The sequence below is a fragment of the Acomys russatus genome, chromosome X (assembly GCF_903995435.1).
Source record: "Acomys russatus chromosome X, mAcoRus1.1, whole genome shotgun sequence".
NCBI classification, from domain to species: Eukaryota; Metazoa; Chordata; class Mammalia; order Rodentia; family Muridae; genus Acomys; species Acomys russatus.
Genome location: NC_067169.1, coordinates 81126029 through 81139949, shown reverse-complemented (window position 1 = coordinate 81139949; position 13921 = coordinate 81126029). Strand labels below are relative to the sequence as shown.

The 13921-nt window shown below is 42.4% G+C and overlaps 1 pseudogene; it reads right to left on the bottom strand.

The window, feature by feature from the left end:
- Window positions 1-12987: 12987 nt before the first annotated feature.
- Window positions 12988-13449, bottom strand: LOC127185374 (40S ribosomal protein S15-like; annotated as a pseudogene).
- Window positions 13450-13921: the final 472 nt, after the last annotated feature.

Below are 13921 nucleotides of genomic sequence, written 5' to 3'. Positions count from 1 at the left end.
CCAGAGAACTCAAATACAACGGAAATACAAGAAAATGACCTCAAATCCTTAGTAATGAGGATGATAATGGAGGAAACAAATAAAATTCGTAATCAAATGCAGGAAGACGCAGACAAACAGGTGAGAGACATAAAAGAAGCACATAGAGTGGAACTGGAAAAATTGCAGGAAAATGCAAACAACCAGATGAAAGAAATAGCTAAAACGGTTCAAGCTCTGAAGACCTATAAAGAGGCAATGGAAGAAACTCAGGAATATACAAAAAATCAGATGAAAGAAATCAAAAAATCAGTTCAAGATCTGAAAATGAAAATGGAGTCAATGATAAACACACAGACAGAAGAAAAACGAGAACGTGAGACCTCAGAGAAGAAGGCGAGCAACACAGAGGTGAGCTTTTCTAACAGAATACAAGAGATGGAAGAACGAATCTCAGGGCTAGAAGATACAATCACAGATATTGAATCAACCATTAAAGAAAATGCCAAATCTGGAAAACTCCTGACACAAAACATCCAAGAAATTAAGGACACCATGAAAAGAAGAAATTTGCGGATAATAGGCATTGAAGAAAGAGAAGACATCAGACTCCAGGGCCCAGAAACTATTCTCAACAAAATCATAGAAGAAAATTTCCCCAATCTAAAGAAAGAGATGCCTATAAACATACAAGAGGCCTACAGAACACCAAATAGAATTGACCAGAAAAGAAAAACTGCCCGCCACATAATAATCAAAACACAAAACATGCAGAACAAAGAAAAAATATTAAAAGCTGCAAGGGAAAAGGGCCAAATAACATTTAATGGTAAACCTATCAGAATTACACCTGACTTCTCAGCAGAGACCATAAAAGCCAGAAGGTCCTGGACAGAGATCCTGCAAACCCTAAGAGAACACAGATGCCAGGCCAGACTACTTTACCCAGCAAAATTATCAATAACCATTGATGGAGAAAACAAAATATTCCATGACAAAAACAAATTCAAACAGTACCTATCCACAAACCCAGCTTTACAGAAGGTACTAGAAGGAAAACTCCATCCCAAAGGGTCAAGCTACAACCAAAACTACCCAGGAAATAGATAACTATCCCATGGCAAAAACACAACTACACAAACGCTCGACTGGAAACAACATCAAAATTAAGACTCTTAACAGTCACTGGTCATTAATATCTCTCAACATCAATGGCCTCAATTCTCCAATAAAAAGACACAGACTAACCGAATGGGTACATAAACAAGACCCAACATTCTTCTGCATCCAAGAAACACATCTCACCCATAATGAAAGGCATTACCTCAGGGTAAAAGGTTGGAAAAAATATTCCAAGCAAATGGTCACAAGAAGCAAGCAGGTGTAGCCATTTTAGTATCGAACAAAATAGACTTTCAACCAAAATTAATCAAAAGGGATGAGGAAGGACACTTCATACTTATCAAAGGTAAAGTCAACCAAGATGACATCACAATTCTGAACATCTATGCTCCCAATACAAGGGCACCCACATATGTAAAAGATCTCCTAAAAAAGCTTAAACCACACATCGATCCCCACACAATAATAGTGGGAGACTTCAACACCCCACTCTCACTGAAGGATAAGTCATTGAAACAGAAACTAAGCCGAGAAATAACATCATTAACCAATGCCATGGGTCAAATGGATCTAACAGATATCTATAGAACCTTTCACCCAAACAAGAAAGAATACACCTTCTTCTCTGCACCCCATGGAACCTTCTCCAAAATTGATCACATCGTAGGTCACAAAGCAAGCCTCAACAGATACAAGAGGATTGAAATAATACCTTGTATCCTATCAGATCACCATGCTCTTAGGCTGCAATTCAACAACAACAGAAATAACAAAAAGCCTACACGTTTGTGGAAACTAAACAACTCTCTGCTAAATGACACCTGGGTCAGGGAAGAAATAAGAAAGAAATCAAGGAGTTTCTGAAATTCAATGAAAATGAAGAAACAACATACCCAAATTTGTGGGATACATTGAAAGCAGTGCTAAGAGGAAAATTCATAGCACTAAGTGCCTTTAAAAAGAAATTGGAAACATCGCACATAAGCATCTTAACAACACAACTGGAAGCCCTAGAAAAAAAAGAAGCAGAAACACCCAAGAGGAGTAGACGCCTGGAAATTATCAAACTCAGGGCTGAAATTAACAAATTAGAAACTAAGAAAACAGTCCAAAGAATCAACAAAACCAAAGCTGGTTCTTTGAGAAAATCAACAAGATAGACAGACCATTAGCCAAACTAACTAAAAGGCAGAGAGACAGTATTGAAATCAACAAAATCAGAAATGAAAAGGGAGACATAACAACAGACACTGAAGAAATTCAAAGAATCATAAGATCCTACTTTGAAGGCATATACGCCACAAAATTTGAAAATCTAAGGGAAATGGACGATTTTCTTGATCAAGTTCACTTGCCAAAGTTGAGTGAAGAACAGATAAACAAGTTAAATAGTCCCATTTCCCCGACAGAAATAGAAGCAATCATCGATGGTCTCCCAACCAAAAAAAGCCCAGGGCCAGATGGTTTCAGTGCAGAATTCTACCAGACCTTTAAGGGCGAGCTAATACCGATACTCTTCAAGCTACTCCAAAAGATAGAAATGGATGGAAAATTACCAAATTCATTCTATGAGGCCATAGTCTCATTGATACCTAAACCTCACAAAGACTCAACAAAGAAAGAGAATTTCAGACCAATTTCTCTTATGAACATAGATGCAAAAATACTAAATAAAATACTTGCAAAACGAATACAGGAACACATCAAAGATATCATTCATCATGACCAAGTAGGCTTCATTCCAGGCATGCAGGGATGGTTTAATATACGGAAATCCATCAATGTAATCCATCATATAAACAAACTGAAAATAAAAAACCACATGATTATCTCCTTGGATGCAGAGAAAGCATTTGATAAAATTCAACACCCATTCATGTTTAAAGTTTTAGAGAGATCGGGGATACAAGGCACTTTCCTCAACATAATAAAGGCTATATACAGCAAGCCAATAGCCAAAATCAAAGTAAATGGTGAGATACTCAAGGAAATTCCTCTCAAATCGGGAACAAGGCAAGGCTGCCCACTCTCTCCATATCTCTTCAATATAGTACTCGAAGTTCTAGCCAGAGCAATAAGACAACAAAAGGAGATCAAGGGGATCCAAATGGGAAAGGAGGAAGTCAAATTATCCCTCTTTGCAGATGATATGATAGTGTACATAAGTGACCCTCAAAACTCCACCAGAGAACTCCTAAAGCTGATAAACACCTTCAGCAAATTGGCTGGATACAAAATTAACTCAAAAAAGTCTGTAGCCTTCCTATACACAAATGACAAGCTTGCAGAGGAAGAAATTAGGAAAACCACACCCTTCACATTAGCCACAAGCAATATAAAATATCTAGGAGTTACCCTAACTAAGCAAGTGAAGGACTTGTATGAAAAAAATTTCAAAACTCTGAAGAAAGAGATTGAAGATGACCTGAGAAGATGGCGTGATCTTCCTTGCTCATGGATCGGGAGAATTAACATAGTAAAAATGGCCATCCTACCAAAAGCAATCTATAGATTCAATGCAATCCCTATCAAAATAACTACACAATTTTTTAAAGACATTGAAAGTTCAATTCTGAACTTCATATGGAAAAACAAAAAACCCAGAATAGCTAAAGCAATCTTGTACAATAAAAGATGCTCCGGAGGAATCTCCATACCTGATCTCAAACTGTACTATAAAGCAATAGTACTTAAAACAGCATGGTACTGGCACAGCAACAGGCTGGTTGATCAGTGGAATCGAATCGAAGACCCTGATATGAATCCACACACATATGGTCACTTGATTTTTGACAAAGAAGCCAAATCCATTCAATGGAAAAAGGATAGCATCTTCAACAAATGGTGCTGGTCTAACTGGAGGTCTATGTGTAAAAAAATGAAACTGGACCCATATTTGTCACCTTGCACAAAACTCAAATCCAAGTGGATTAAAGACCTCAACATAAAACCAGAGACACTAACTCACTTAGAAGAAAAAGTGGGAAAGAGCCTGGAACATATTGGCACAGGAGACAACTTCCTGAACAGAACACCAACGGCCCAGGCCTTAATGTCAACCATTAATAAATGGGACCTCATGAGGCTGAGAAGCTTCTGTAAGGCAGGAGACACTGTCAAGAGAACAAAGCGACAGCCTACAGACTGGGAAAAAATCTTCACCAACCCTACATCTGACAAAGGTCTAATATCCAAAATATATAAAGAACTCAAGAAATTAAACACCACCAAACCGAATAACCCAATTGAGAAATGGGGCTTGGAACTAAACAGAGAATTCTCAACAGAGGAGTATCAAATGGCTGAGAAACACTTAAAGAAATGCTCAACCTCCTTAGTCATCAGGGAAATGCAAATCAAAACAACTCTGAGATTCCATCTTACACCCATCAGAATGGCTAAGATCAAAAATTCAAGCGACACCACATGCTGGCGAGGATGTGGGGAGAGAGGAACACTCCTTCATTGCTGGTGGGAATGCAAACTAGTACAGCCACTTTGGAAATCTATCTGGTGCTATCTCAGAAAAATGGGAATAGGGCTTCCTCAAGACCCAGCTATTCCACTCCTTGGAATATACCCAGAAGATGCTCCAGCACACAACAAGAAAATTTGCTCAACCATGTTCATAGCAGCCTTATTCATAATAGCCAGAACATGGAAACAGCCTAAGTGTCCCTCAGTAGAAGAGTGGATAAAGAAACTGTGGTACATATACACTATGGAATACTACTCAGCTATTAAAAACAAGGAATTCCCGAAATTTGTGGATAAATGGATTGAGCTAGAAATGATCATAATGAGTGAGTTAACCCAGAAGCAGAAAGAATCAAATGGTATATACTCACTTATATCTGCATACTAGCCCAAGGGGCATGTCCCACGAAAGCCTTCACTTACCAGGAAACTGGGACAGAGGGGAAGGCATCCTATTGGGACTCTAAATGAGAGACGCATGGGAGAACAGCAAAATAAAAGGATCCAGAGGGTCCTAGAAATCTACAAGTAGAACAATATGATAGGCAGATTTGGGCCCAGGGGTCCCGCTCAAACTAAGGCACCAGCCAAGGACAATACAGGAGGTAAACTTTAAACCCCTTCCTAGATCTAGCCAATGGTCAGAATATTCTCCACAGTTGAGTGGAGAGTGTGATACGACTTTCTCACATACTCTGGTGCCTCACATTTGACCATGTCCCCTGGAGGGGGAGACCTGGTGGCACTCAGAGGAAGGACAGCAAGTAGCCAAGAAGAGACTTGATACCCTATGAGAATATATAGGGGGACGTAATCCCCCTCAGGAACAGTCATAGGGGAGGGGAATAATGGGAAAATGGGGGGGGGGGAGGAATGGGAGGATACAAGGGATGGGATAAACATTGAGATGTAACAAGAATAAATTAATAAAAAAAAAAAAAAACAAAAACAAAAAAAAACAAAAAAAACAAAAAAAACAAAAAAAAAAATTTATTCTTGTTACATCTCAGTGGTTATCCCATCCCTTGTGTCCTCCCATTTTTCCCTCCCTCCCCTTTTCCCCTTATTCCCCTCCCCTATGACTGTTCCTGGGGGGGATTACCTCCCCCTGTATATGCTCATAGGGTATCAAGTCTCTTCTCAGTAACCTGCTGTCCTTCCTCTGAGTGCCACCAGGTCTCCCCCTCCAGGGGACATGGTCAAATGTGAGGCACCATAGTACATGAGAAAGTCATATCCCACTGTCCACTCAAGTGTGGAGACTGTTCTGACCATTGGCTAGATCTGGGTAGGGGTTTAAAGTTTACCGCCTGTATTGTCCTTGGCTGGTGCCTTAGTTTGAGCAGGACCCCTGGGCCCAAAGCTACCTATCATAATGTTCTGCTTGTAGATTTCTAGGACCCTCTAGATCCTTCTACTTTGCCATTCTACCATGCTTCTCTCATCTAGAGTCCCAATAGGATGTCCTCCCCTCTGTCCCAGTTTCCTGGTAAGTGAAGGCTTTCGTGGGACATGCCCCTTGGGCTAGTATGCAGATATAAGTGAGTATATACCATTTGAGTCTTTCTGCTTCTGGGTTAACTCACTCATTCTGATCATTTCTAGCTCAATCCATTTATCCACAAATTTCAGGAATTCCTTGTTTTTATTAGCTGAGTAGTATTCCATAGTGTAAATGTACCACAGTTTCTTTATCCACTCTTCTACTGAGGGACACTTAGGCTGGCTCCATGATCTGGCTATTATGAATAAGGCTGCTATGAATATGGTTGAGCAAATTTTAGCGACAGCCTACAGACTGGGAAAAGATCTTCACCAACCCTACATCTGACAAAGGTCTAATATCCAAAATATATAAAGAACTCAAGAAGCTAAACACCACCAAACCAAATAACCCAATTGAGAAATGGGGCTTGGAACTAAACAGAATTCTCAACAGAGCAATATCAAATGGCTGAGAAACACTTAAAGAAATGCTCAACCTCCTTAGTCATCAGGGAAATGCAAATCAAAACCACTCTGAGATTCCATCTTACACCCATCAGAATGGCTAAGATCAAAAACTCAAGCGACACCACATGCTGGCGAGGATGTGGGGAGAGAGGAACACGCCTTCATTGCTGGTGGGAATGCAAACTAGTACAGCCACTTTGGAAATCTATCTGGTGCTATCTCAGAAAACTGGGAAGAGGGCTTCCTCAAGACCCAGCTATTCCACCCCTCGGAATATACCCAGAAGATGCTTCAGCACACAAGAAAATTTGCTCAACCATGTTTCCACTTTTTAATCTGTTGTGAATGGAGTAGCAGCAAATGCAGCTGAGGAATATGTGGAATAAGATGTCTATTATCACCCCTCCTTATTTTTTTAAATAATTCTCCAGACTGATTTCTACAGCAGTTGCACCAGTAGTCTGGGTTACAACACAAGGGAAATATAGACGCAGAGCTGTGAGGATAAACAAGTTAAAGGCAAGTTTATAAAACACGTGCACAAATGTTACAAATTATATGTATTCTTAATATACAGATTTTAAAGAAAAATTTTTTAGGAAATCAAAACATACCTACAGTAACCACATTGCTCCATTTGCTGAAATGAACTCTGTTTTGTGTAGATCAGAGAGAGAAAAAGAAAAGTAATGGTAATGCTTCTATAGATAAAGTTATGGGAGCTGCCTGTCACAGGCCTAACAAGCCATATTGGACAGCCAAGGCTGATCTAGTCAGAAATGCACATGCCCAGGAGGTTGAGGGTTAGGTTTCAGTTCAAATGAAACATTAGCTCTTTGAGAGCTTGCATTCAGTAGAAGGAAATGACTCAAAACTCTTGGAGAAAATGTCCAAGCTTCAGTGAAAAGACATAATCCATTCCTTAGCTAGGAAGTGCAGGAAGGAATGGCTGACATTTGAATGAGGAAGGTGAAGGAAATCTCTGAGGGTTACAGTGACTTTCCAGAGAAAAACAGAGACCCAAAGTCTAGGAATGAAAGACTGACAAAGGGGCTGCTAGACTGGTGGGTACCATATAAAGGAATGAGGGGAGATGAGTTAACCAGCTTCTCCCCTGCAAGCACAGTTTACTGGCTGCCACTGAGCTTTGGGAGCTCATAGGAGATTATCTGAGAGGCTGGGTTGTGTTTCTGAGCAGAGAAAGGTCACTGTGCCCTGTTGTTGTTGAATTGTCTGGGAGGATTTGAAGCCCAATCTCCCTGAGACTTAGAAGTAAACATCCTCACATCCTTTCTGTCCTTACGGGAACAATATGGCACTGGTATGAAGAATGCTTTTTTATCAGAGGCAGTACAAGTGACGGAAAGCAGGTTGGTCAGTATACCCTCTGTTAGGGCTCCATGGCTCTGTGGCGTTATCATTGAGCAAACAGAAAACTCCAGAGGTTATGTGCAAAATGCTGACGTGAGAGGCAGGCAGACACAGCATCAATACATCTGAGGAATGCGAAACTGATCTTTCAGATATCCTTTTCTTCTGAGAACCATCTGGTTCTCATTGAGCGCACTTTGTACATAGAAAATGGCACAAGCAGTTCATAACACCATCAACAGAAATATCTGGTGACCTGAACGAGCCTTTGCTAGGAAACTTGTGCTTTCTGCCACAAGCTTAGGAAAGTCAGACACAGAATTCAATTAGGCCCGAAAAACTCACAGCATAGTTTTTCCCCCTAAGAATGCAGGTTTTCAAAATGATAAGTCATAATGTATTAGATCACAGAATATTAATATAATTTTCCAAATATTTAAGCACCTAATATTTTACCTAATAATGGTTAATAAATAATGAACTGAAAGTGTCATCTGGCATGCCATATCTCCACCCCCCAACAATACAGTGGAACCTAGAGATAATGAGTTTTTAAATCTTTATCTTAATGGCTTTGGCTGTTATATCTCATAGTATGAAAAGCTAAGCAAATGGGCAAGAAGAGACTATAACATTTTCAAAGAGTGGAATAGTTCCTACTTGGTGCACCACTGGAAACTGTGTCACATCCTGTTAGCTACCATTAATTAAAATGTGTTTCTTAATCTGCCATAATGATTATTATGTCCACTGTAATTTCAGTGAGTTATGATTCTATTTAGTGGTATTCTTCATTCTTGAAGAGTGAATCTAGGGCTGCACACATGCTAGGCAAACACGATACCTTTGGATACACCACAGCCTTGTGACACACCTTTCAGTGTTTGTTCAGAGACTTCTGATAAATGAAAGCAGACACTGAAAGGCTCCTGAGAGTAGCAGTCTTCTCACCTTTGGTCCTTTAGTCACAGAATCAAGCAAGGGAAAACACCGAAGGGTGACTCAGCCTTTTTAGGCTGCTTCCAGCAAGAGCTGCCAGAATCCCTCTCCCACGCACTAGGAAGAAGCAAGCACCTGCATCCTAAAACTAATGTGTCAATTGTCAACCATAGACTCGCGCAGATACAGTAACATCACCGACTCCTGCTAGGCCTGTAATTGATTCATAACCTAAAACATTGCCCCTCTGAATAAGGCTGACCCAGTGCTCAGGGCACAGCCTCTCTGAGAGCAGACATAAAGGCTAGCCTGCTGTGTGTTTCCTGCACCAGGGCACTGTGAGCATAACTTGAGGGAATCGGTGCTGGTCCTTCTCAGGGACACAGTCATCTTGAGCCACCAGTCATTCAAGCAACACCAAGTCAAGGCAGGAGCACCCCCCCCCACAGGCATAAACTGGATATATTTATGTTATGGCCCTTTATGGGACATAATTTTTCAGACACTGTATAACGACAGGAGTTGAGGATTCTTCCTAGGCTCTGTTTGCCCTTTAGACTCAATTGCCTTTCAGAGCCATTCTTAGGGATTATTTGCTTCCAACATTTTCCCTGCTTGGTGGCAGCAAGAGGACGTCACCACTGGTAAGGTCCAACTTTGCCTCAATGATCGACATAGCCAATGGCCAGATGCCAAGGGTGTGTGGAAAATGCATGACATTGACTTTATTCCTTGCCTCAGGGATTCCTATGACAAGGAGCTTCTGCTGTTTGGGACCGCTGGCCAACCAGAACCTAAAGTACTCCTGACTACCTACCTGGTCATGGGAAGTGTGGCGGTCACGTATCAACCAGGAGATCAAGTTAGCTCTGCTCACTGCTGGCTGTGCAAATCCTGGCATAAAATCACTGCACCAGTACATGGGGCTAAAAAGCCCTTGAGTCTCAGACTGAGAACTCTTCCCAGGGTGTGTTGACTTTACCCTCACCATATCAGCACTCAGGCACACTCAAAGATCTCTCTCAAGACTCACTTAGTGCTGTGGAAGTGGAGGCTGCAGCAGAGAGAGTGTCACAATCTGAACTTAGGGGGACTTGATGCAGATCACAGAGCCAAGGCGAAGGAGCAATACACAAAAGGGGAGGTGACTTGCCAGGCAGTGGTGGCCTGTGCCTTTAATCCCAGCACTTGGGAGGCAGAGGCAGGTGAATCTCCATGGGTTCTAGGCCAGCCTGGACTACAGAGCCAGTTCCAGAACAGCCAAGGCTACATACAGAAATCCTGTCTCAAAAAAACCAAAGGGGGGGGCGGTGGTTAACACAGTCTTGTAACAGCAGTCCCAGGGTTGTCACACAGATTCATTCTTTTTGGTCTGAGTGGAATGTCTCTGACCTCTCAAGACTCTTTAAGCCAACACCATGATGTCACATGTTAGAGTTGTCAAAGTTTCCAGGAGCCAAGGAAGCAGCCACATGCTGAGTTTCCCCTTGCAGGGACAATCAACACAGATAAGTCAATAAATCAATGACAGGTCCAGTCCAAAGTCTCATTCTTGAGGTATTCCTTTTCCCCCAGGCAAAGGCCAAAGTCTCCTCAGCACCAAGAGAGACAGCAACACAGCCTTATGCATTTTACACACACACACACACACACACACACACACACACACACACACAGAGAGAGAGAGAGAGAGAGAGAGAGAGAGAGAGAGAGAGAGAGAGAGACAGACAGACAGACAGACAGAGAGACAGACAGACAGACAGAGAGGAAGTGTGGGGAAGTGACTTCCTGGCTTTGAGCAGCAGCACAGACATGTGTCAGTGTCCACAAATGCATTCAGTGTAGACTCATGGACCACGCCTTCTCCCAGACTTAAAGAGCAGAGACAGTTGTGCTTGTTATTCCTTTCTGGGCTGTGATGGAGAACTCTCATTGTCAGTTTGATTGAATTAAAGCTTGCTTCTGGCATTATGAGCCACTGGGTCTCTAGAGAGCCTTTGGAGAGGTGTTTAGTTGAGGGGGCAGGGCAACTCTGAGTGTGAAAGGCAGCAAGCCTGGGAGGTAGCCCCAGTGTGACTGATTAGGGAGAAAGCAGGCTGGCCTCCTGAGCATTGGGAGAAGGGAGCAGAAGGATGCAGAGCTCAGGGCCTGCCTTTTGCAGCACAGTGTGGCTTTTGCCTACCTGGCTGACATGGGACACTTTATCGCCCTTCCCATTAATAAGAACCAATGAAGGGGCAAACCCAGAAGCTCACACCTGTAGCTCCATTATGGGTCAGCCATTCGAGGGGAGGATTGTTGTGAGTTCAAGGCTAGCCATGGGTACATAGTGAGTTCTAGGCCAACCTAGGCTACAGATGAAGACTCTGCCCAGTAGAACAAAGATGTACTAAATGTACCAAGGGAGGACAAAAAAAAAAAAAAATCTAAGAATGAGTGTGAGGAGTAAAGGCAAAGGAGAAAAAGCCAGCTGTGCACATGTCCTAGTCTCCATGTTGCCCCATGGACCAAGCTGCCCCTTCTGCTGTGACCTTGCTGCCACAGCGTATAGAATTCTGCTCTGCACTCTGCTCTCTGCTAAAGTGAATCTCTTTCCTTCCTTGGGTTTATTTTTTTGTTTTTCTGATTAGAATTTAATTACAATAATTCTCTCTGCTCTGTCTTCCCTCCAGTTCCCTCACAGTTACCCCTCCCCATTAAATCATGGACTCTCCTTTTCAGTAATTCTTGGAGAGACGGCTCATCTGTCACTGCTTTTAGTTTGTCACTATTTGGTCACATTACTGAGAAAAAATAGCTAATAAACACGAGGCTCCACCATTTTCTTCGTGGGCTTCAGAGGCACGCCAGTCCTGGACAACATCATGTGTGTAAAGAAAGTCTGGAGTACTTCCTCCTCGTGTGGGTACACTCCAGAATACTTTCCAACCTTTGTCTGTGAACAGAAAATAAGGTGATTACCCCCAATGCCGTGTTGGCTGCCAGCCCCTCCTGAGTGTGAAATGGCGGTGCAGCTCCCTGGCTACAGTTTCCCACCAGAGAACAATTTAGACTGGCAGTTGGGGATTGAGCAGGGCTCTGCTACTTCAGAGGAGAATGGAGGTACTTGTTTTCTTCAGCTGCTCCTTCTTCTTGCGTCCTTTTCTGAGGACACAGAATGTCAGCGTTGCCTCTGTGCAGTCTTTGGTCGGAGGACACAAAAGGACACCTTGGTCCACCTGGGATGTAAAAATCAGTACCTGGGTCAAGAACTGAAGGCAATCCATGGTCACGGGAGCCACATCTGGTCCCCAGGAGCATCTGAGCCTATAATTGTGAGCATTTAAATTGTCTGCTGATAATTACATGGCTATGTAGCCTTCATCCCAGGCTGCATGGGGAACACAAATGGCCCTTATGTGCCTCCTCAGTTCCAAGTAGGGAAAGACGAAAACAATGGCCAGTGAGCTTGTGAAACCATGGTTTCACTGGTAAAAAAAAAAAAAAATTAGTGAGAGTTGGAGAGATAGCTCAGAGGTTAAGAGCACTGGTTGCTCTTCAAAAGGTCCTGAGTTCAATTCCCAGTACCCTCATGGTGGCTCACAAGTATCTGTAATGAGATCTGGTGCCATCTTCTGGCATGTAGGCATTACATGCTGTCATAACACTGTATACATAATAAATAAATAAATAAATAAAAATTTGTGATCATAAGTTGGATACCATTCTGTATTTTCCACACTGCATTGGTGAAAAATCTGAAACCTGGGTATTATTGCTTGTCTAGAGTCCTAAGAATCCCCTTTGTAAGCCAGTGGTGGTGGCACATGCCTTTAATCCCAGCACTTGGGAGGCAGAGGCAGGTGGATCCTCTTGAGTTTGTAAGTTCAAGGGCAGCCTGATCTACAAAGTTAGGTCAAGACAACGCCCCCCCCTGCAATCCTCTCTGTGAAATTACTTGCTATTCTTCAAGTTCATATAAGTTAGAATTGAGGAACTCCAATCCCAAATATATATATATATATATATATATATATCAATCATGTACTCATGTTTCTTAAAAATTCATTACCCCTTCATGATTTTGAATCCTGGACTTCCACTGTCTCATTATTTAATTTTTTGTTATTACTTACGCTTTTATAATTCCTTTATTCTTCTAAAACATTATGATAAATTTTTTTTTGACTTAACATGAGTCTTTATTGGCCTCGGCTGTTTGAGGGGGATGAAGCGGGAGGAGTGGGTGGTACCTATACCGGGGTGGCCATGCTTCACAGGCTTGTAGGTGATGGAGAACTCGCCCAGGCAGTGGCCGATCATCTCTGGTTTGATCCCCACCAGGTTGAAGGTCTTGACGTTGTACATGCCCACCATGCTGCCCACCCTCTCGGGCAGGATGATCATGTCCCTCAGGTAGGTCTTCACCACCTCCGGCTTCTCCATGGGTGGAGCCTCCTTCTTGGCTTTTCTCAGGTGCTTGAGAAGCGAGTGTTGCTTGCGCCTCTGGGAGGCGCTGTACAGCTGCATCAGCTGCTCATAGGACCTGTACAGCAGTTGGACCAGGTCCACGCCGAGGTAGGTGAACTTGCGGAACGTCTGCTTCTTCTTCTACTCCACTTCAGCCATCTCGGCGGCTGCTCGGAAACCACTATGATAAATATTAAAACTAGACCATGCAAATCAATTGAAATCAATCATGAACCTTTAACCACTGTGTATCCTACTTTTCTAGGGACCCATATTACCCATGCAGAAAATCTGTATAATTGATGTGGTGTTTTGAATGCAAACAGCGCCCTTAGGCTCTTGTATTTCAATACTTAAGTCATCATTGAGTGACATTACTTGAAATGTATTAGGAGGTGTGGCCTTCTTGGAGGAAGGCTGTCACAGAGATGGGCTTTGAGATTTCAAAAGCCCAATGCAGGTCCAGTGTGTCTCTTCATTTCCTGCTGCCTGCAGATCTGGATACAGGACTATCCCGCTACTTCCCCACCATCATGTCAGCCTGTATACCACCATGTTCCCAGTCATGATGCTAATGGACTAAACCTCTGAAAGCGTAAGCCAGTCTCTAATTAAATTCTTTCATTCAAGC